The 22,163-nt window shown below is 41.0% G+C and overlaps 4 non-coding genes across 4 annotated transcripts; all 4 read right to left on the minus strand.

Moving 5' to 3' along the window:
* Positions 1-1,290: 1,290 nt before the first annotated feature.
* On the minus strand, positions 1,291-1,491 carry LOC121987992. The gene has a single exon (XR_006113776.1). It is a non-coding gene; the product is annotated as a U2 spliceosomal RNA (small nuclear RNA).
* A 275-nt stretch (positions 1,492-1,766) lies between these two features.
* On the minus strand, positions 1,767-1,963 carry LOC121988263. The gene has a single exon (XR_006113996.1). It is a non-coding gene; the product is annotated as a U2 spliceosomal RNA (small nuclear RNA).
* Positions 1,964-17,915: 15,952 nt separating this feature from the next.
* On the minus strand, positions 17,916-18,115 carry LOC121988276. Its single transcript, XR_006114003.1, has one exon. It is a non-coding gene; the product is annotated as a U2 spliceosomal RNA (small nuclear RNA).
* Positions 18,116-18,369: 254 nt separating this feature from the next.
* Positions 18,370-18,566, minus strand: LOC121988255. The gene has a single exon (XR_006113988.1). It is a non-coding gene; the product is annotated as a U2 spliceosomal RNA (small nuclear RNA).
* Positions 18,567-22,163: the final 3,597 nt, after the last annotated feature.

Consider the following 22,163-nt stretch of genomic DNA (forward strand, 5'->3'; position numbering starts at 1 on the left):
AGCTACATTGCTAGGTCTAAAAATGGTAAAGACGAATCATGGAAATTTGGCTCGTCTTGAATGTATATCTTCTATCACCCGACATATTCAAATACCAATTTTTTTTTGTCGCATCATTATTGCGGATGTTATGAGAGGTGACATAAAAGAGGTTATTTCCGTTGACAAGATATGCTCACATTTTTACTTACGCACATACGTATCTATTGCTCATCTTCTCCACTTTTTGCTTGTCCACCTCACTGACTTGATCGTCAGAGTACATGTGCTAGGGACCCCCTCCGTGGTTCTCACTGTAATATTCCGTTTGACCTCTCTGGTGTCATCTCTCCTTCATCTCACAATCTTCTCCCAATCAATGGCAAAGCCACCTACCCAGCTCGCCATCTCCACCACTTTCAGACAAATTCAACTTTGGCGGTGTCTATGGGAACTTCGTCTGAATCTGAAGCGCGGAGATAGAAAAAGTTGGACGACTTACAACGATTACTTTGACGCAAGAGGATTTGGAATTGTTGATAACTTCCCGAGCACAAAAATTGGTACCGCAACAACAAGCAGCAACCGGAAGTACTTTACCACATGATCCTGCTGCGTCGATAACGTGCCCTCACACTATACGAGGAACTAGAGTAGAAGGCCCAATCGAGATCCAGCTAATTCCTCCAACGACTAGCTTCGTGCAACAACCTGCTCAACCAATCAACCTCCCGCCTATTCAACCATTCATTAATAAAACTATTATCAAAACACTAAATAAAAAAAATAAAATGAACAAGTAAATTTAAACTATGAAAGCTTAATAACCAATCAAATAAGTAAAAAAATTTAAACAATCAAATAAGTTTAAATTTAGAGTTTGATAATATCTGAAAAGATCAACTTCAAACCAAACTTAAATTGAGAAGTTTAAGCTAAGCTTAAATTGTGAAGACAAGAATATCTAAAGGAATGAAAGCTTACACCAAATTTGAATCAACTTATAAAAAATAAAATAAACTTCAAAATAGCTTTCACACGCTAAAACTTAACTTTTTATACTTGAACACGCTAAAACCTAACCCTCCTTATTTACGGCCTAAGTTCAATATATTCTACAAATGCCTAAGTTCACGAGTAATACTCTAGATATGTTTTTCTATCAAATAGAATGGAACCAACAAAGACCAACCCCCATATCTAAACTCCCAACGTGCAATATGCAAGATTGCAAAACAAAATATATTTTAATTAGTCTGGCTCAATTTAATATAATTTTGTAATGTTAATCTTGATATTTAAATTATATTGTTTAGATGCATCAAACCCATACAATGGTGCAACGTAAGGGCGACACACACGAGGATCTCAGTAGCAAACTTACTATGGTGAAGCCTCTCCCAATAAAAAATTAATTTAACATCATAGTAGACCGATGACTCACTTATCAAATATTTAATTAATAAGAACATATACTATACTTGATTTTAGCCAAAAAACTGAGAAAGATATAAATTGGATAGTTACATCCTACTTTCTTTTGAAGATTCAAATCGCGCTCGAAGCGCTTAATTCAGCGACGTGGGACTAAAGTTGCAACTCATGTCTCTCTGTTGATATAACAACTCGATTTGTTGGGATCACACTCTCTTGGTGGATTGGGTATCCGAGTAGTAAGAAGGTATCTAATGTTTTTTAAAGAAGTAAAACATAAAGAATAAATTTAAGAACTAACTCAATTTAATATAGCTTTAATAAAGCTAATTTTGTTATTTAAATTATATTTGGTCGGGTGCGCCAGCCTATACAATAGTGCAACACAAAGGCGACGCGCAAGGATTCCAATAGCAAGCTATTGTGATGAACCCTCTTCCCATAAAAAATTAATTTAATATCATAATGGACCAATGGCCCACGTATCAGATATTAAACTGATAAGAACAGATACTACACTTGATCTTAGCCAAAAGGCCGAGAAAGGTATGAATTGAACGACATAATTTTTCCTTGCTTTAAAGTTCTCAGTCTCATTTGATGAGGTTGATTTAGCGACATGGGACTAAAGTTTCATTGTTCTTCATTCCTCATGCCTCTCCTCCTCTCCGCCTCCTGTTTCAGGTTTAAGTGCAGAACGAACGAGTACTCTCTTTCTCTTTCCCAAAAAACGATCAAATCAAAAAGCGAGTGAGGGTGATCAGCACCCGACCGAGTCCGAACCTTGTGTTTAGTAGTTCCACAATAGGCGTTAAATGTTCGCTCTACGTGGCAGCCATCTCCATTTGTTCGCCGTCGACGCCCCTCTCCTCGGTTCATCTGTTCTCCGCCCTGCCCGCAGAAGCTCCCCGATCCGTCGCATTTGCAGCTTATCCTCCTCCGCCTCCTTTTCTCCTCACTCGCGCTTGCGCATCCCCAACGCTCCCCGTTCCACTGCCGCTCAAGACGGAACCTATTTGCTATTTGCTATTTGCTATTTGCTATTTGGTATTTGGGTGCCGAGGTCGACCCCGATTATATTCCAGGTTCGGACACAAGCTCACAGTCGATCCCAGCGCCTACCACGGAGTGGAGTCCACCGTCGAGAGGGTAAGCAACTGCGCTTCCATTCCATTCCTGCTTTATTCATCCTTGTGCTTTGGGAATTCGTTCCTTTCATCTCCATACTTACCACTATTCCCTTTTCCTGAACCACCAAGTATTTACTTTACTGTGAAAATAAAATTTACATTTTTAGATGATCTAGTTGATGGGATCACAAGCATACTTGTGTTAGGAAATGAAGGAAAATATCAAATCTGGTTTCGGTTCCTCATCCTCACCAAGTTTGTCTTGTGAACATGTGAGCATAGTGTTGTTAGTAAATGAAGTAATACATGTGAACATGGGACTTGCTAATTCATTTAAGTTTAAACATGCTACGCATTTGCAATTTACAGAAAGATTAGTTTGGATTTCTTTCGACATGTATTTCGAGCCTGCTTTAAACATGCTAAGTTGTAGTGATAATTTATCATTTCTGCAGACGTTTATCTTGCTTGAACAGTGAGGCTGATTTTTGGTAGGGGTTTATGTGGACTGTTCATCAGCAATCTAACCCCTAATAAGACACCTTCTCATGTTGATCGTTCTTCTCTGTTTGGGATGTTTGCCATAAAGGTACTATTAATCTTCTAGAGATAAAAAAAAAAAAATTTAAAAAAAAAAAGGAAAAAGCTAAACTAAGCTCTGGAATTTATCTTTTTCAAATGCTCCAACCCTGCACCAAATTTCTGCTTCAAAACAATTTTTCTTTCTTTCTGACCTTACTGGTAATTGTGTCTCTTAACCGAATCAATAATGAGGTTCCAGTATCTTTTTCCAATCTAGCAAGTTGTATTACTCCACATCCTACGAACAAGAAAATCATTTTACTTTCCTGAGTTGTGTTCCAATTGGCCTACGTGCTACGACAGCGTTGGAATTGCTAACAAATCCTTTTCTACAAAAACAAATGATGAGTCTTCTGTTCCATACAGGAGAGGCCAAAGTGGATGCAGATTAGCTCACTTACGAGTTAAAAAACAAAGGTTGGGCACGTCATTGTCATGATTCTCCTGGTGAAGATGTTTGAAAGAAGCAAAATGGTGACAATAGCTACTGGGATGGATTTTCTATTGATACACGACGATAAACTGGAGGCCCCGAAGTTGGGGACGAAGTTAAGAAGGCTAGCTAATGTGGCGGTCAAAGTCAAAGAGGGTTCAACAATCAAGGCTAGCACGGTCGCCGAGCTCGATCGAGCAATTCAATTGATCGGACCTTTTGTCCGGGTGGCTCCCGAGTCCTCCTGACTTGATTGGAACCTGAGTCCTCTTGGTCCAATTGGATCTTCTAGATATACTACTCGATCGGACTCTTTGTCCGACCCGATGCCGAGTCCTCAAGGTACCTAACCTTCGGTAGTCGAACGGGCCCCGCTCAAGAGCGATGTCCGATCGAACATCAGATAGGACTCGTTCGGCTCACCGTTGAAGTGTTACAATTAATAGCCCCTCAACCCAACGACCCGATATTCGTTTTTGGTAATTTTGTGTAAACGCTGTCAGAGAATCAAAGAAATATTACCTATGTTGTCCGTACGGTGGAAGTTTCCACCCTGCAAACTCAGAGATGTAGGTTCAATTTAGAAAAGACTGTGGATTGGCAGAATGGTTGATCCTATTTTAGTAAGGTATTGATATTCATACAGTGATGAAAAACGTTATTATACAATTATACAAGGGGTCTCCTCTTCAAGGCGCAGGTAGGCTTCGCTCTCAAAATTCACTATTTATTGTCACTGTCCTTCACTCATTTCTTTAGCTCATTCTCTAACTTGAGTGTTAGTGTGCTTGCGCCAAAGAGTCTTCCCTGGCCCGTCACTGACGTCTCTTCCTTCTTTGTTCTTCTTTGAGACACAGGTTCGCTCGTAGCACCAACTTCCTCTTGAGGGGATCAACCCGATCGGGATCCTCATAAGGGAAAGGTTTTGGTTGCCAGTAACTCTCTCGAGTGGTAAGTGTGTCGTTCTGACTGGAAATCTTAGAAGACAAATTACCGAGTCTTTTTCAACCCTTGGCGATTGGAGAATATGGAGGGCGATTGACCCAGATGACCACCTACTTAAGTTTGAAAGTGCAGTCATCCTCCATCAATACATGGATCGTGTCAAGTGTCGAGTGTTCTTAACTACCCTCTCTAGCTCCACACAAAGATGGTTCAACCGACTCCCGGCGGACTCCATCTACAACTTCAAGTATTTTCAAAAGTATTGTTTGCAGCACTTCGCTAGTAGTCACTGATATGACAAAACCACATTAAGTTTATTCTCCCTCAAGCAATGGTCCAGGAGACGTTGAAGGCATACGCCCCTTCAGCTACTCCGGAGATTTTAGTGAGTGTTTTCTCCCTAGGAGTCACAGTTGAGGTCTTCTTCTGATCCCTGATCAAGAAGCCCTTAGGGATTTTGATCATATGTGTTGTGCCCAAAGGATGTCCACATATCTTCACAATGGCATGATATTGTCCACTTTGGGCTTAAGCCCTCATGGCTTTGCTCTTGGATTCTACCCAAAAGGTCTCATGTCAATGGAGATATCTTGCATCCTTTTAACCCTATGATCTTTACCAAATCTTTCCAATGTGGAATTTTGATTGAACCCTAACAATCCTCCCCTTAAACGAAGGACCACAATTACTCTCATGGTCTGCGCCTCCCCGCGAGCATCTAGTCACTTTGACCTGCTCTGGGCCTCCCCGCAAACACCCGCACCCGGTCACCTTGACCTACTCCGGGCCTCCCCGCGAGCATTCGGTCACCTTGACCTGCTTCGGGCCTCACTGCGAGCATCCGGTCACCCTGACCTACTCGCCTCCCCGCGAGTATCTGGTCACCTTGACCTGCTCCAGGCCTCCCGCAAGCATCCAGTCATCCTGACCTGCTCCAAGCCTCCCCGCGAGTATCCGGTCACCCTGACCTGTTTCGGGCCTCCCTGCGAGCATCTGGTCATCACCCTGCCCTACTTGCTTCCACACAAGTATCCAATCACCCTGACCTGCTCCAGGCCTCCCACGAACATCCGGTCACCTTGACCTACTCCGGGCTCACCCTCAACTTCGTTCAAGGCCACCCCACATGGTATCTGGTTCGTACCATGATTCTGATACCAATTGTTGCGCAAAAAGAGGGCAATACCTCTCAACCTCTAAACCACGGAAGAAGGGGAAGAGAGAAAAGAGATCGCGCGGAACAACAAGACAAAGATGCACAAAAAGGAGAGCAAACACGAGGAATGAGAAGAAGAAGAGAAAGAAAAAAGGGTTACCGTGGTTCGGCGACTTGCCTACTCCACAAAACGGCCGAAGCTTTATTAGAATTCTCTCTACACAAGAGAATCACATCTAATGATTCTTGTGTTTTGTTGTTGTACAATAGGCTTACAATAGTCCCTATAAATAATGCTAAATCCCAGACCCGATAAAATCGTAACAGAATTTTGTTATGAAAAATCACAACAAAATTTTGTTATATAAAATCTTAACAGAATTTTATTAAGAAAAATCTTAACAGATTTTTCTTTCATAACATCCCTCATATTAACCTTTATCCAAATATGAGTCACCCTTCAACAATCTCCACCTTGGCAAATATTCACCCCTTCGAAGAACACGAGTATCTGAACAAGACTCCATCTGGATCTCTGGGTCTGGGCTTCCTTCCTTTAGCATCTAGAGATATAGATCAAGTTCAAGCAATGTTTAAACTTCTCTGTGGCCACTGGCTTTGTCAGCATATCTGCAGCATTGTCTGCATTGTGAACTTTCTCAAGTTGAATTTTCCCAGAAGCAATCAACTCTCTGATCTTGTGAAACCTCACATCAATGTGTTTGGTTCTCACATGATACACTTGATTCTTCACTAAATACATAGCACTCTAACTATCGCATAACAACTTGACTTCACCTTGCTGAACACCCAGTTCTCTGACCAACCCTGTAAGCCATAAAGCTTCCTTCGCTGCTTCAGCTGTTGCCATGTACGCGGACTCCGTAGTAGACAATGCAACAATAGATTGTATCATAGATTTTCAACAAATAAGTACTCCTGCCATAGTGAACATGTATCCTGCTGTAGACCTCCTGTTATCTAAATCTCCTGCATAGTCTGCATCTACGTATCCAGCAACTGTACAGATTTTTGTTGATATACGAAGTTCCATTAATATCATCTTCAACAAGACATTCTACTAGATATAGAGAAGAGTGAACTTTAGGCCATGACGACGTCTTGGTATGAATTCACTGGCAATGAAGTGCAGTAGATCAGACAAATCAGATTGAGTGTTTCTCTGGGGGAGGAGCCCTTGATGAGAACTCGAGGTCAAGTTATAAGCAGGTTTTTCCGTGCCCTTCGTTCATCCGATTGATGGTTAAATTCCAAATTCTCGAGCCTTAGTGCCAAGTTATAAGTGAATTTCTCCGTGCCCTTCAACTATCCAGTTGGAGGTTCAATTCTAGACTCTCGAGCCTTAACATCGAATTATAAGTGAGTTTCCCCTTTCCCTTTCATCGAGTTATAAGTGGATTTCCCTGTGTCTTAAACCATCCGATCGGAGGTTCAATTCCAGGCTCTCGAGACTTAGGGCCGAGTTATATGCGAGTTTCCCTGTGCTCTTCGACCATCCCATCGAAGGTTCAATTCCAAACTCTTGCGCCCTAGCGCCAAGACATAGATGGTCCCCCGTGTATTTATGGAGAGATTATGCAGTCACACGCTCAACACCACTCAGCAACCCACTCAGCACGATTCATCTGCTTGCTCGGCATGATTCAATCGCCTGTTCAACACCACTCAACCACTCGCTCAGTACAATTCAGTCGCTTGCTCGGCACAACTCGGTCGTCAACTCAGCCAATTGGTCGAATAAGTCAATGAAGATCGAAATGGTTGATTGCTATCTATTTATTGTCCACTTGGTCGATATTTCATCGAGGAACCTCTGGTGAGGCGACAAAGATGAAGTCATCCGAGAGCCACTAAACCAATGGCCACGTATGAGTATTAGAGCAAAGGTTGACCGATCGATCAGGACAATTCCCAACTTTGGGATGTTAGCGAGATGTGAATGTGTTTATTATCTATTTAAGCTTGACTATAATAGATTTGGTCACAAAATTTGATGCAATACGAAGAGAGGAATACAAGGTCCTAAGAGCAATAAAAGATATTCACAGTAAAACAACTTAAATTCTTACAACAAAGAGGGTGATAAAGCCCCAAAGCTAAAAGATTTTATAAAATCTTAAGAAAAATCAAGGAAGACGTCATCTAGGATATCTTCTAAAAATCTTCTAGCGGTTATAAAATTTGTTGGGATATCTGCAATAAGATGGTCACCTTCCCTGAGCTGCTTTATGGCACCCTTCACTCCGTAAGCAAAAATCTTGGAAGTTTACATGCCTGAAAGCATAGATAAACCATCTTATAGGCTTCAAGCCGATCAACCTGCCACACCTTGTAATTGGTCAGCTTGTCCTTTAACGCTTTTAGCTCGGCGCCCTTAGCATCCAAAGCTTGTTGCTTCTCCTCGAGCTGTAAATCCATCACGGTCAACTCGAATGTTTTGCTCATCAGCTTGAGGGTATGGGTGGTCTCTACTTCTTTTAAATTTGAGGAAAGGACTCTGGCTTCGAAATTCTTTTGCTCCAGGTTCGATATGACCCTTACTTTTCGAGTGTTCTCTTTACTCAGTGATTCATAGTTGGTTTAGAAGTTTCTCCATGGACGCCTCTTTGACAATGTCCTCTCTTTCTCCTCGATAAGGACCTGCTCGGCCCATAGCAAAAGGTTATTTTGGCTCTCCGGCTCCTCCTTCAGATGAGCTACTTCTCCTTGGAGTTGCACAGAGGGGGCTAGGGAGGTTCCTGCTTCTCCCACAAAGCCCTTCCGAATTTGATAATCATGACTCAGCTCCACCAACTTTTTACAGAGGGATAGACTCGTCACCCAAAACTGACAAAAGCGGGGAAGTTAAAATAAAAGGTAAAGGAGAAAATCTATTTGATTGAAAAAATTCACTGCTATGACATCCTAAGAAAAAGGATCGTCTAATTCCTTTGGGATGCGTTTGATCATATATGCCATAGAGTCAGCCTAGGTCTGGGCTAGCAGACCTTGTATCTTTATGAGATGCTGGGGCTCGAAGCTTGGAGGGGTTTGTGTAGAGCCATTTGTGGGAAGGTAGCCAGAGAATAGCGTTGGCCTTGCGAGGCTCGGACCCTTTCTTGCTAAACTTAGACTTTGATTTGGGTTTGGAAGTGATTTTTGTTCTCTTCTCGCGAGGCCTTGACGATTCGGTCGAGGGAGGTGGTAGGAAGGAAATGGACAACTAGGCTATGCGTCTGGTTGGTGTGGGAGGATCTAGCAACGTCTGGGCGGGAGAGGCGGGATCTTAACAGACGACCTCGTGCATAGGAGGGGTTGGCACCGAACTTTCTCCTCGCTCAGACAATGGGTGAGGTACACACATGCCGGTGGAGATTCGGCGTATAGGTGTAGTCGATCAGCGTCTATTGCGACGAATACGCATAGACATGTCGGAGGTGGTGGACTCAGAAGGGACTTGCTCCGGACCAGGAATGGTCGAGGCGGTGACAATTCTCTAGTATTGACCATCGCATAGCTACTCGCGGCCCTGCTGGCACAATTATCGTCGATCAACTCCTCAGTTGAGACGAGCAGCATGGCATCACAATGAGTCAGCTCGGTTTCCCGCTAGACTTCCGCGTGTCGATTTATCTCTTCATTGTCCAACTTGATGGACTCAGATACACACGCTTTCCATATGGTTCTAACTACAAAACAAAAAAGTGAAACTAGTTAGATATAACACCAGATGGAAGTTGAATTTCTTACCGAAGTTGTAGGGTAGTCGAGGTCGAATGGGACTTAGCCAAAAAAGTACAAGAAACTCTCTAGGAGCACCTTGTGGATGTTGAATTTTAGACTGGATAGAATCTTTGAGGCGATGATATTCATGGCCTCCCATTTGAATTCACCTAGTTCGAGCGCGAGGGGCAATTCCATCTACTAGCCTATCTAAGATGAAACATGAGAGATTGATCAGAGATAAAAGTAATGAGATTTTCAACCTTTGTTAAAAGTAAGCATTTTGTCAAAGAAGACGAAACCCATCCTGGCTTGAAGAAGGAAAATGCCCAGTTCGGATTTTTAGGATAATAAAAATAGTAAAAGACGCTGGGATGTAGAGGGACACGGTATAATCGAAAGAGAATAGTGACCCCACACAGTAACCTGAATGAGTTTAGGGCTAATTATTGGTGAGGAACATAAAAAGTAGCCATAGATTTCTGAAAAGAAGGGGTGTAACAGAAAGAGAAGATAGGCTAGAGAATGGTCTCTAAAAAGGGTAATGTAGTCGTCAGGTGGAAGATTAGGATGATCGTTGGTTGAAGCTATGATGATATGATGGTCGACGGGGAGCTCATAGGTGAGGCGTATCTGCTCAACCTTTCCTCCATTAAAATTCAAGGTGGTTAGGTTATGCCATAAATAGGGGATAGGGCAGGGGGTGCAGTGGCCACAACAAATGAGAAGAGGAAATGAAGGAGGAAATACTTACAATGACGAGAGGAAACCCTAAACAAGCATAGACGACAATGAGAAAGGTCGAAGAAGAAGTCGCGAAATGATAATAACAGATAGGGGTCGAAGGGAACGCTCAAAGACTTAAAAACTTTAGCAATGCTCCACCAAAGCCGTCCGATCATGGGAAGTAGGAGAGGGAGGAGGAATCAGGGCCATTGAATTCAAATGAATACTTGTCGCAGCAAACCCTAACAGTGACTTGTTGTTTAGATATTTTTTTTCATAGGCGTGCACCACGTGGTGGAGAAATGCAACCCACATTTATTAGGGATGGGAGACGGTAATCATTATTATGGTAAAAGAAACATGTTTACCGCACTATAGCATTAATTTTAGGTAATGTACCTTGTTTTTGAGGTACGAGTATGGCCGCTAGGGGATGATGTCCACTCGAACCAAGCGTCTGACCGGGGATTGAAAATACAAAAAGACACATGACTCTAGTCAGTCAAGTTTGATGTCTCCTTCAACTAGATTTGGAAGAAAGGCTTGTAATATGACAAATAAGGTGGGGCGCCTAAAGTTGGTGATGAAGTCAAGAAGGTTAGTTGATGTGGTGGACAAAATAAAAAAGGGTCAACAATCCGGATTAGCACGGCTACAATGCTCAACCGAGCAATTCAATCGATCAGACCTTTTGTCCGAGCAGCTCCCGCGTCCTCCTGGTTCGATTGGAACCTAAGTCCTATTGGTCCAATCGGATCTTGTAGACATACTACTCGACAGTGTTCTTTGCCCGACCGGATGCCAAGTCCTCAAGATATCTAACCTTCGGAAGTCGATCGGACTTGTTCAAGAGCAATGCCCGATCGAACAGCAAATAGGACTTGTCCAGCCCACTTTTGAAGTGTTACAATTAATTAGGGGTAGCAATTCGGGTCAGGTTCGGGTTGGCAGGTTCGGATTGGCGGATTGAGGGGTTGGAACATCAAAACCTAAACCCGACCTGATTATTATTTCGGGTCAAATTGTTCAACCCAACCCATTTATCTGTCCTTGACCCGAACTTAAATTGAAATGATCCACAACCCGAATCCAACCTGAACCCGACCTAGACTAAAATGACCCAATAATAAAAAATGTTCATTTTAACCCGAACCCGACCTGAAAAGACCAATTTTATTAAAATATGCTTATTTTAACCAAAATTTAACTAGAATCCGACTTGAACCCGACCTGAAAATATTTATAAATGAGTTCATGGGTTGTAATCGGGTCATTCAGATTGACTTGAACCCAACCCATTTATTAATCGTGTCAATCAGGTTGATACGAACCCAATAAGACCTGGCCCTATCCAGATTTTTTCATGTTCGGGTCGTGTTTTCGTGTCGGGTCACAAAATTGCAACCCCAACAATTAATAGTCCCTTAGCCCAATGATCTGATAATTCTTTTTGGCGTTTTATGTAACCGCTGTTAGAGAATCTAAGGAATATTCCTCGTACTGTCTGTATGGTGGAAGTTTCCACCGTGCAAGCTCAAAGACGATGGGTTCAATTAAGGATCCTATTTTGGTAAGGCATTTATATTCGTTCAAAGATGAAAAACAAACCGATTCAAACCGAGCATAAAATAAACCAAGTCGTTAAAATGATTGTTCGACTTTGACTTGGTTTCTTTTTTATGAACTTAAGTTTAGTTTGAACTTGGTTTATTTAGATATTATCTAACTCTCAATTCAAGTTCTTTTGATTGTTTGAAATTTTTATATTTTAAGCTTGTTTGATTAGTTATTAAACTTTATAATATAAATTTATTAGTTCATTTTGAAAGTTTTCCTTTATTTATTTAACAAGTTGATAAGAGTTTTATTTATGAACATGGTTCACCAATGTTATTCGCGGACATGGATATGTTCATAAACATTAACGAAAGTACATGTGTTCAAGCTTGTTGGTTTAGTTAATCGAGTTGTAAATCTTGTTTATTTAATTAATTTTATGTATATTGAACAAATATAAATAAATTTTAATCAAGTCAAGCATCTAGTTTATTTACTAACGTTTGATTTAATTATAACCCTAATATTCCGAATTAATAAGGATATATTGAATATTTAATATCAACTAAAAGAAATATGTCCGTGAAACAAAGCACCATGTGAAATACTGTCTTCTATCCACATGGTTCACTTTTGACCTATTGAAACATATTAAAAATTATTTTTTAAAAATATTTAATTTGTTTTAATTTTTTTTTTTGAAAAAACTCTTCGGTGAGTATAATATCAAAATCATGAAGTATGTTTACCCCCTTTCAAAAGTTTCCCTCCTCTAAATGTTTATTCTATTCATTTAAAATTTAATGTTCTAAATTTATGCTATCAAATTCACATATTAGACATGAATATAATAAGGAGACTTTAAAATTATGTTAATTTTAATTTGAAATTATTTAGAGTTTTTTATATTCAATTGTAAGTTTTATCCATTGATTACAGCGAATTCTAATGATAAAATTTATCAAGCGTTTATCATATGTCCAAATATAATAATGCTTCCAATTAACTTCATCAATAAATTCTTAGAACGCTTCAGATTAAAACAATTTCAAAATTTCAAATTGTTGAATAATGTAAGTCCATCAATCAGTTTCATGATTGATAGACCTAGAGTATTCCTTTACCATTTTAAGTTAAAATAAATGTCCTAATGTATTCATATCTGCTTAGATCTGAATTTGACAATATAAATTGGGAGCAGTTAATTTTTGAATGAGTAAACAAAATTTTATGAAAGATAAAGAAATTTTTAAGAGTTGTAACTTAACGAGGGGTATAACGAGAATATATTGGGTGCTTTTGGTATTATGAAAGTTAAGAGGGAGAAATTAAAATTTTCAAAATCTACATGCGCTTCCAAAAATCTAAATTAAATGATAGTTTGAGGCATTTATGCTCCCTTGTAAGGACGAATTGAAAAAACTAAAGAAAGTTTAAAGTTTTCCATGGAAAAGTCTTCAAGCCTTTTTTCATGAGGGAGGATGAATTACTCATCCTTTTTGATGTTTACTTGTCGTCAAATAATGGATGGAGGGATTTATGAATTAATTTGCAGATCACTTTTTTAGGTTTTTTTGTCCACTCAAAATCGGACGGAAAACCCTTCTAACTTTGCTTGTTGTGTGGGCTACGACACTTGCCTCACCGTTGATGACTCCATTCGAGTGTCCAACTGAAAGTGGCAATGACGCTCCTCTTGGTTATCAATCTGCGGTTGCGTGTCTTTCAATTTGTGGCCACTTGATAGCCGTTGTCGTGTTAGTCAATTCATTATATGAATTTGAATCCGCATAAATGAGTGGAATCTAATTCATTTATTATTTAGATCAAAGAATTATTGATAGCCCCACCCATCAGTTTTGATCATTAGTTGATCTGTCTTTTATATCTTTTATATTTTATAATTTAAGTATCTAGTTTTTCAAATCGATTAATTCTAGAGATGACATATTCGGCCTTATGAAAAATTTCATCAATTATCGAGATAAATTGAAAATGTATTCATGGAGGTCCATTCAAGTGGCTAACATTTTTAAGTTTGTTATTCTATTAGAGAAAATTTTTTATAATGTGTCGCAATACATAAGACGTCTGATTAACCACTTAGAGGATCTAATTGTTGTATCTAGGCTCGGGACGGTTGATTAATTTCTTATAGTTGTTGCATGTAATCAAACTAAAATTCGAATGTGAATGTGAATGTGAATGTATAAAGGATAACCCAATAGACGTCAATGTAAAATTCTAGTGAAGAATTTATCGTACTGGTTGTATGATGTATTGCAAAAATAAATGTATAAAAGATTAAAATAATTTCCATTGATAAAAATAACCTAAGTTAACAATAAAATTTTTATTTGAGAATAAAATATTTTTTGTTTGAATAATATTGTGATCGATTGATAAATTGATCCACGATTAAAAATATGAGAGTTTGCTTTTAGTGGTGAGCGAGCTTGATAATTTTAAACCATTCGAGCTATATGAAAATTAGTGATGGGAGCGTTGGATTTATTTCTCTGTGAATGTTCATGAATTGAACATTGATATTCCATCAACTATCTTAGGCTTTCTCTACTAAAGTTTTATAATTTTTCTTTCGTTATCTTTTTATTATATTTTATAAGAAAAGAAATATTTAATATGGGTTCTCTCTACAAAAGGAATTTCTGCAAGCAGATTTTAAAAATGATCCATCTTATAAATTTGGCAGTAAACGAGTCAAGTTTTATGGCATAGAAATTTAGATACGGTAATCGAACCAAGCCAAGTTAAGTCTAAAATAAATCAAACAATTGAAATAATTATTCTCAATCTCCATAGTTCTAAACTTGATCTTGCTGCGTTTCATTTTCCCGTTGCAACCCTGCAACGACTTGGGATACACCCATCCCAGTTACACAAGCATGCCGACGGATACAATTAGCAAGCAATCCATATACAAAAGTAAAGCTACCAGAACTTACTGCAAACAGTTGTCGAGAAAACTTGTTTGCTAAATCCAGCACAAGGTAGTTTAGCACCTTGTCTGCCGCATCCTTCTAGGCCTCTACTAAAAGTCCCTTTAGTCGCATCTACCAACAAAACGGTGGGGGACTTGGGACTAGAGGAGGTTGCACTACTTGAAGGTAAGGCACGTTAAAGCCTAAGGAACGCAAAAGGTAGTTTTTAGTCGGGCAGGATGAAGGTGAGACAGGCTCCGCGCACGGGATGATTGATGAAAGCCTGGGGGCGCAGAAGTAGCAGGAGAGTCGCTTGCCTGGGAAGTCACTCACCCTTGTGGTTGTCCCGAGGAACCGAGAAGTCAAGCAATGTAGCCAAGCGAGGCAGAAGTACTCGCTTGGGTAGGAATAGATACCCAAGTAAAAGGACGGGTTGAAGAAGGCCGCTCAGGCGATGATTGGACAGATAGAGTGACACGACGCCTTTTGTGTTGAACTCGTAATGGCTCCTCGAGACCCACGGAAGGAGCCTCCTCTGGAGGGGCAAGTGGCTCGGCAATTTCCCTATCTGCGCTGGCTGCCACTTCACTGTCACTTGCTTGAGGACAAGGTGCTTCTCCTGAAGGGCCGATCGGTTGCTCCTGTCGGTCAACCAAAAGGGCCTGCCCCTGTCGACAGATTATATCCTTCTTTAGCTTTAAGGAGGCGAGGGCATGAGTTTTAAACATGATGTACTCTGCAAGGAAAGGGAAAACCTCACTCAGTGGGGAGATAGAAGTTCAGTTGTTTGAGCTTACCAAAGGGAGCTAGTAGGACGGTGTCGCTTGGACTCAGCCCAAATACATAGAGAAGGCATTTGTAAAGCAAGGCGGGCAGGATGAACTGCACATCTGTTAACTTCTCCGAAGCAGCAGAACAGGCGGGCTCGTGATGATGGTCCCCTAATTTAGAAGAAGAAGGGAGATCTGATTGCCACTCGATCGACCAAATTATGGGCTGAGGTGCTTGAATAAAGGAAAAGTAGGATTTCCAACCCTTATTAGAGGAAGGAATGTTCTTAAAGAACATGGACTTGGGTCATGATTGAACCACGAAAAAATCGTGTTCCGATATTTTGAGGTTGTAGAAGCGATGAAAAAGATGGGGAGATAAGGAGATATCGTATAGGCGGCAGATGATCACCATTCCGCACATAGCACAAAAGGCATTAAGTGCAAATTGAGAAAGAGGAACATGAAAATACCGACTTAGGTCAGAAAAAATGAGGGAATGGGAAATCGAAAACCCAGCATGAAGCTGATCCTTAAAGAAAGTGACGAAATCAAGGAGAGGATGATAAGGGTGGTCTTGAGGACTAGGAATGTGAAGACAGTACGTTTCTAGGATCTGCAAGTTCAACTTGGCCGATGCAAGGTCATTGTTATCAATCAGAACAGAAGGTCGCATTCCAGGGGGCGAGAGTTTCTTGTGCTATAAAAGGGGAGGTCCTCCCCGTTGGTCAGGTACGTGCACGCATACGCATCTTCTTCATTTCTACAATTCGCTGGGTTCTCAGTCTGACTTGAGTGTCGGAGACCCTTCGCCAATGACCTCTTCCCTGGTTGTGGGCGCTTGCGCTCCCATGTGATTGGTTTATGGTGTGCGCAGATCCTCCAGCCGTCAACGTTCTCGCCTCATCGCCGGCACCCCCATCCGACTCAGCTTCCATACAAGGTCAATCGACTACAACCTCGCCTTTTCGTTCCAGCCCATGCTTATGCTGGGCATCACCATCGGCGTCGACCTCATCGTGTCTTCCCCTACCGGCTCATCACCGTGGTCATCCTCATCCTCTTCATAGGTTCTTCCTCAAGATCAATGTTCAGGGGCGTTCAGATGTGAAAGCAGGAAACTCTCCTCGATGCGGGCCATTGAGCTACAGAAAGTCTTAGTTATTTAGCTACCCTCTTCACTTCTAAGTGCAAAGCTAAGACAATCCAAGGAGATGATGATCGGTTCTTTGAATTTGTTTGGATTGCTTAATTTGGAAGAGTTACATTGCTAGGTCTAAAAATGGTAAAGACGAATCATTGAAATTTGGCTCGTCATGAATGTATATCTTCTATCACCCGACATATTGTAATACCAAATTTTTTTGTCACATCATTATTTTAGATGTTATGAGAGGTGATATAAAAGAGGATATTTCTGTTGGCGAGATATGCTCACATATTTTACTTACGCACATACGTATCTATTGTCATCTTCTCCACTTTATGCTCGGCCACCTCACTGACTTGATCGTCGGAGTACATGTGCTAGGGACCCCCTCCGTTGTTCTCACTCTAATATTCCATTTGATCGCTCTGGTGTGCACAGGAAGGTGTAGTGTCATCTCTCCTTCATCTCACAATCTTCTCCAATTGTCAATGACAGAGCCACCTACCCAACTCGTCATCTCCACCGCTTTCAAATAGAATCAACTTTGGCGATGTATGTGAAAAATTCGCCTGAATTTGAAGCGCAGAGATAGAAGAAGTTGGACGACTTACTACAGTTACTATGGCGCAAGAGGATTTTGAATTGTTGATAACTGCCCGAGCGCAAAAATTGGTATAGCAACAGCTGGCGGTACTTTACCGCATGATCCTGCTGCGTTGATAACGGGCCCTCACACTAAACGAGGAACTAGAGTAGAAGGCCCAATCGGGATCCAGCAATTCCTCCAACGGCTGGCTTCGTGCAATCTCGCACCGATTCAACCAATCATTAATAAAACTATTATCAAAACACTAAATGAAAAAATAAAATGAAAAGTAAATTTAAACTATGAAAGCTTAATAACCGATCAAATAAATAAAAAATTTTAAGCAATCAAATTAGTTTAAATTTAGAGTTCGATAATATATAAAAAGATCAACTTCAAACCAAACTTAAATTGAGAAGTTTAAGCTAAGCTTAATTTGTGAAGACAAGAATATATAAAGGAATGAAAGCTTAAACCAAATTTAAATCAACTTATAAAAAATAAAATAAACTTCAAAATAACTTTCACACGCTAAAACTTAACTTTTTATACTTGAACATGCTAAAATCTAACTTTCCTTATTTACAGTCTAAGTTCAATATACTCTAGAGATGCCTAAGTTCACGATTAATACTTTAGATATGTTTTTCTATCAACTAGAATGGAACCAACAAAGGCCGACCTCCATATCTAAACTCTCGACGTGCAATATGCAAGATTGCAAAACAAAATAGATTTTAATTGCACTGACTCAATTTAATATAATTTTTGTAATGCTAATCTTGATATTTAAATTATATTTGGTTAGTGCATCAAATCCATACTATAATGTAATGCAAGGGCAACCCACACGAGGGTCCCAGTAGCAAACTACTATGGTGAACCCTCTCCCAATAAAAAATTAATTTAACATCGTAATAGACCGATGGCTCACTTATCAAATATTTAATTAATAATAACATATACTACACTTGATTTTATCCAAAAGGCTGAGAAAGATATAAATTGGATAGTTACAGCCTACCTTCTTTTAAAGATCCAAATCGCACCCGAAGCGCTTAATTCAGCGACGTGGAACTAAATTTGCTCTTCACCCTCTTTAGTATAGTCTTCTCATGTCATAACGTGTTGTACGGATATAGCAACTCGATTTGTTAGGATCACACTTTCCAATTTATACAAGAGGGAAAGGAAAAGGGAAAGGCTCTTGATGTCATCCATGTATAAAACTAATTTTATAATTTAAATTATGTTTGGTCGAGTGCGCCAGCCTATGTAATAGTGCAACACAAAGGCGACGCGCAAGGATTCCAATAGCAAGCTATTGTGACAAACCCTCTCCCCATAAAAAATTAATTTAATATCATAGTGGACCAATGGCCCACGTATCAGATATTAAACTGATAAGAACAGATACTACACTTGATCTTAGCCAAAAGGCCGAGAAAGGTATGAATTGAACGGCATAATTTTTCCTTGCTTTAAAGTTCTCAGTCTCATTTGATGAGGTTGATTTAGCGACATGGGACTAAAGTTTCATTGTTATTCATTCCTCATGCCTCACCTCCTCTCCGCCTCCTGTTTCAGGTTTAAGTGCAGAACGAACGAGTACTCTCTTTCTCTTTCACAAAAAACGATCAAATCAAAAAGCGAGTGAGGGTGATCAGCACCCGACCGAGTTAAAACCCCGTGCCACGTCGCGATGCAGCGAGCACTTGGCTCCTCCCCTTCTCGGCTGAAGCTCTCTGTCGATTTGGCGGCTCGGTTTGCCCTCTTCCTTAGGCAGCCATCTCCATCTCCATCTGTTCGCCGTCGACGCCCCTCTCCTCGGTTCATCTGTTCTCCGCCCTGCCCGCAGAAGCTCCCCGATCCGTCGCATTTGCAGCTTATCCTCCTCCGCCTCCTTTTCTCCTCACTCGCGCTTGCGCATCCCCAACGCTCCCCGTTCCACTGCCGCTCAAGACGGAACCTATTTGCTATTTGCTATTTGCTATTTGCTATTTGCTATTTGCTATTTGGGTGCCGAGGTCGACCCCGATTATATTCCAGGTTCGGTAACAAGCTCACAGTCGATCCCAGCGCCTACCACGGAGTGGAGTCCACCGTCGAGAGGGTAAGCAACTGCGCTTCCATTCCATTCCATTCCATTCCTCCTTTATTCATCCTTGTGCTTTGGGAATTCGTTCCTTTCATCTCCATACTTACCACGAAGTATTCCCTTTTCCTGAACCACTCCTTCTGGTTGGTTGGTGCATAATAGTTCAAAAATCTGTTTTTACTTTACTGTGAAAATAAAATTTACATTTGCAGATGATCTAGTTGATGGGATCACATGCATACTTGTGTTAGGAAATGAAGTAAAATATCAAATCTGGTTTCGGTTCCTCATCCTCACCAAGTTTGTCTTGTCAACATGTGAGCATAGTGTTGTTAGGAAATGAAGTAATACATGTGAACATGGGACTTGCTAATTCATTTAAGTTTAAACATTCTACGCATTTGCAATTTACAGAAAGATTAGTTTGGATTTCTTTTGACATGTATTTCGAGCCTGCTTTAAACATGCTAAGTTTATTTATCTTGTTTGAACACTGATGCTGATTTTTGGTAGGGGTTTGTGTGGTCGACTGTTCATCAGCAATCTATCCCCTAACACGCCTTCTCATGTTGATCGTGCTTTAAAGGGATCTTCTCTGTTTGGGATGTTTGCCTGCCTTAAACGTACTAATAATCTTCAAGAGATAAATAAAAAATAAAAATAAAATAAAAAAAAGCTAAAGTAGGCTCTTGAATTTATCTTTTTCAAATGCCCCAACTCTGCACCAAATTTCTGCTTCAAAACAATTTTTCTGAACTTAATTACTGGTAATTGTGTCTCTTAACTGAATCAATAATGAGGTTCCAGTATCTTTTTCCAATCTAGCAAGTTGTATTACTCCACATCCTACGAACAAGAAAATCATTTTACTTTCCTGAGTTGTGTTCCAATTGGCCTACGTGCAACGGCAGCGTTGGAATTGCTAACAAATCCTTTTCTACAAACAAAATGATGAGTCTTTTGTTCCATACAGGAGAGGCCAAAGTTGATGCAGATTAGCTCACTTGACGAGTTAAAAACAAAGGTTGGGCACGTCATTGTCATGATTCTCCTGGTGAAGATGTTTGAAAGAAGCAAAATGGTGACAATAGCTACTGGGATGGATTTTCTATTGATACGGCCATAAGTTGGGGGCCCCGAAGTTGGGGACGAAGTTAAGAAGGTTAGCTGATGTGGCGGTCAAATTCAAAGAAGGTTCAACAATCAAGGCTAGCACGGTCGCCGAGCTCGACCGAGCAATTCAGCTAATCGGACCTTTTGTCCGAGCGGCTCCCGAGTCCTCCTTGCTCGATTGGAACCTGTGTCCTCTTGGTCCGATTGGATCTTCAAGACATACCACGCGACCGGACTCTTTGTCCGACCCGATGCTGAGTCCTCAAGGTACCTAACCTTCGTTAGTCAATCGGCCCCGCTCAAGAGCGATGTTCGATCGAATAGCAGATAGGACTCCTCCGGCTCACCGTTGAAGTGTTACAATTAATAGCCCCTCAACCCAATGACCCCGATATTCGTTTTTGGTATTTTGTGTAAACGTTGTCAGAGAATCAAAGAAATATTACCTGTGTTGTCCGCACGGTGGAAGTTTCCACCCTACAAACTCAGAGATGGTGGGTTCAATTTTGAAAAGACTGTAGATTGGCAGAATGGTTGATCCTATTTTAGTAAGTTATTGATATTCATACAGAGATGAAAAACGGGATTATATAAGGGGTCTCCTCTTCAAGGCGCAAGTAGGCTTCGCTCTAAAATTTACTGTTTATCGTCACTGTCCTTCACTCATTTCTGTAGCTCATTCTCTAACTTGAGCGTTAGAGTGCTTGCGCTGAAGAGCCTTCCCTAGCCAGTCACTGACGTCTCTTCCTTCTTTGTTCTTCTTTGACACACAGGTTCGCTCGTAGCACCAACTTCCTCTTGAGGGGATGTACCCGATCGGGATCCTCATAAGGGAAAGGTTTCGGTTGCCAATAACTCCCTCGAGCGGTAAGTGTGTCGTTCTGACTGGAAATCTTAGAAGACAAATTACCGAACTTTTTTCAACCCCTAGCGATTGGAGAATATGGAGGGCGATTGACCCGGATGACCACCTACTCAAGTTTGAAAATGCAGTCATCCTACATCAATACATGGATAGTGTCGAGTGTTCTTAACTACCTTCTCTGGCTCCGCACAGAGATGGTTCAACCGACTCCCGGCGGACTCCATCTACAACTTCAAGGATTTTCAAAATTATTGTCTGCACCACTTCGCTAGTAGTCACTGATATGACAAAACCACATTAAGTTTATTCTCCCTCAAGCAATGGCGCCCCAAAGAGGCGTTGAAGGCATACATCAAATGATTCAATCGAGTGGTCATGGGTGTCCCTTCAGCTACTCCGGAGATTTTAGTGAGTGCTTTCTCCCTATGACTCACAGTTGAGGTCTTCTTCTGATCCCTGATCAAGAAGGCCCTAGGGATTTTGATCATATGCTAGGAAGGGCAACAAAGTATATCAACATGGAGTATGCACAATCCGCTCGATAGAAAGAGGTGGCCACCCCTGCTACTGTCTCTATCTCAGAGCGCTGAGCCCGTCTCCCTACTCCTGCACACAAAGGAACCAGTTCGGGACCAAGTCGCATCTCTCGAGTAGAGGCCAGACATGTTTGAGCATATGGAGGTCCGTTCGTCTAGCCCCGCCAATGGGTCCAACCTTCCTGCACTTACTACTAGTCGGGAACATTTATGAGTGTTATAAGTACAATCAGGGTATGCGTCGTATGGCTAACCAAGAGTTCTGGCAGCGATCGTCGTTTCCAAACAATCGGCGTAATCAACAACAGAACGAACTACCTAGAAGAGGCCCTCGAGACGCTGACCGGCCTTGGCCAGTGCTCCAACAGCAAGAAAACAAGGCACCAGCCCTCGTCCAAGTCCAACCTGAGCGTTCCCTGACTCGGCAAAAAGGAAACC

The sequence above is a fragment of the Zingiber officinale genome, chromosome 5B (assembly GCF_018446385.1).
Source record: "Zingiber officinale cultivar Zhangliang chromosome 5B, Zo_v1.1, whole genome shotgun sequence".
NCBI lineage: Eukaryota > Viridiplantae > Streptophyta > Magnoliopsida > Zingiberales > Zingiberaceae > Zingiber > Zingiber officinale.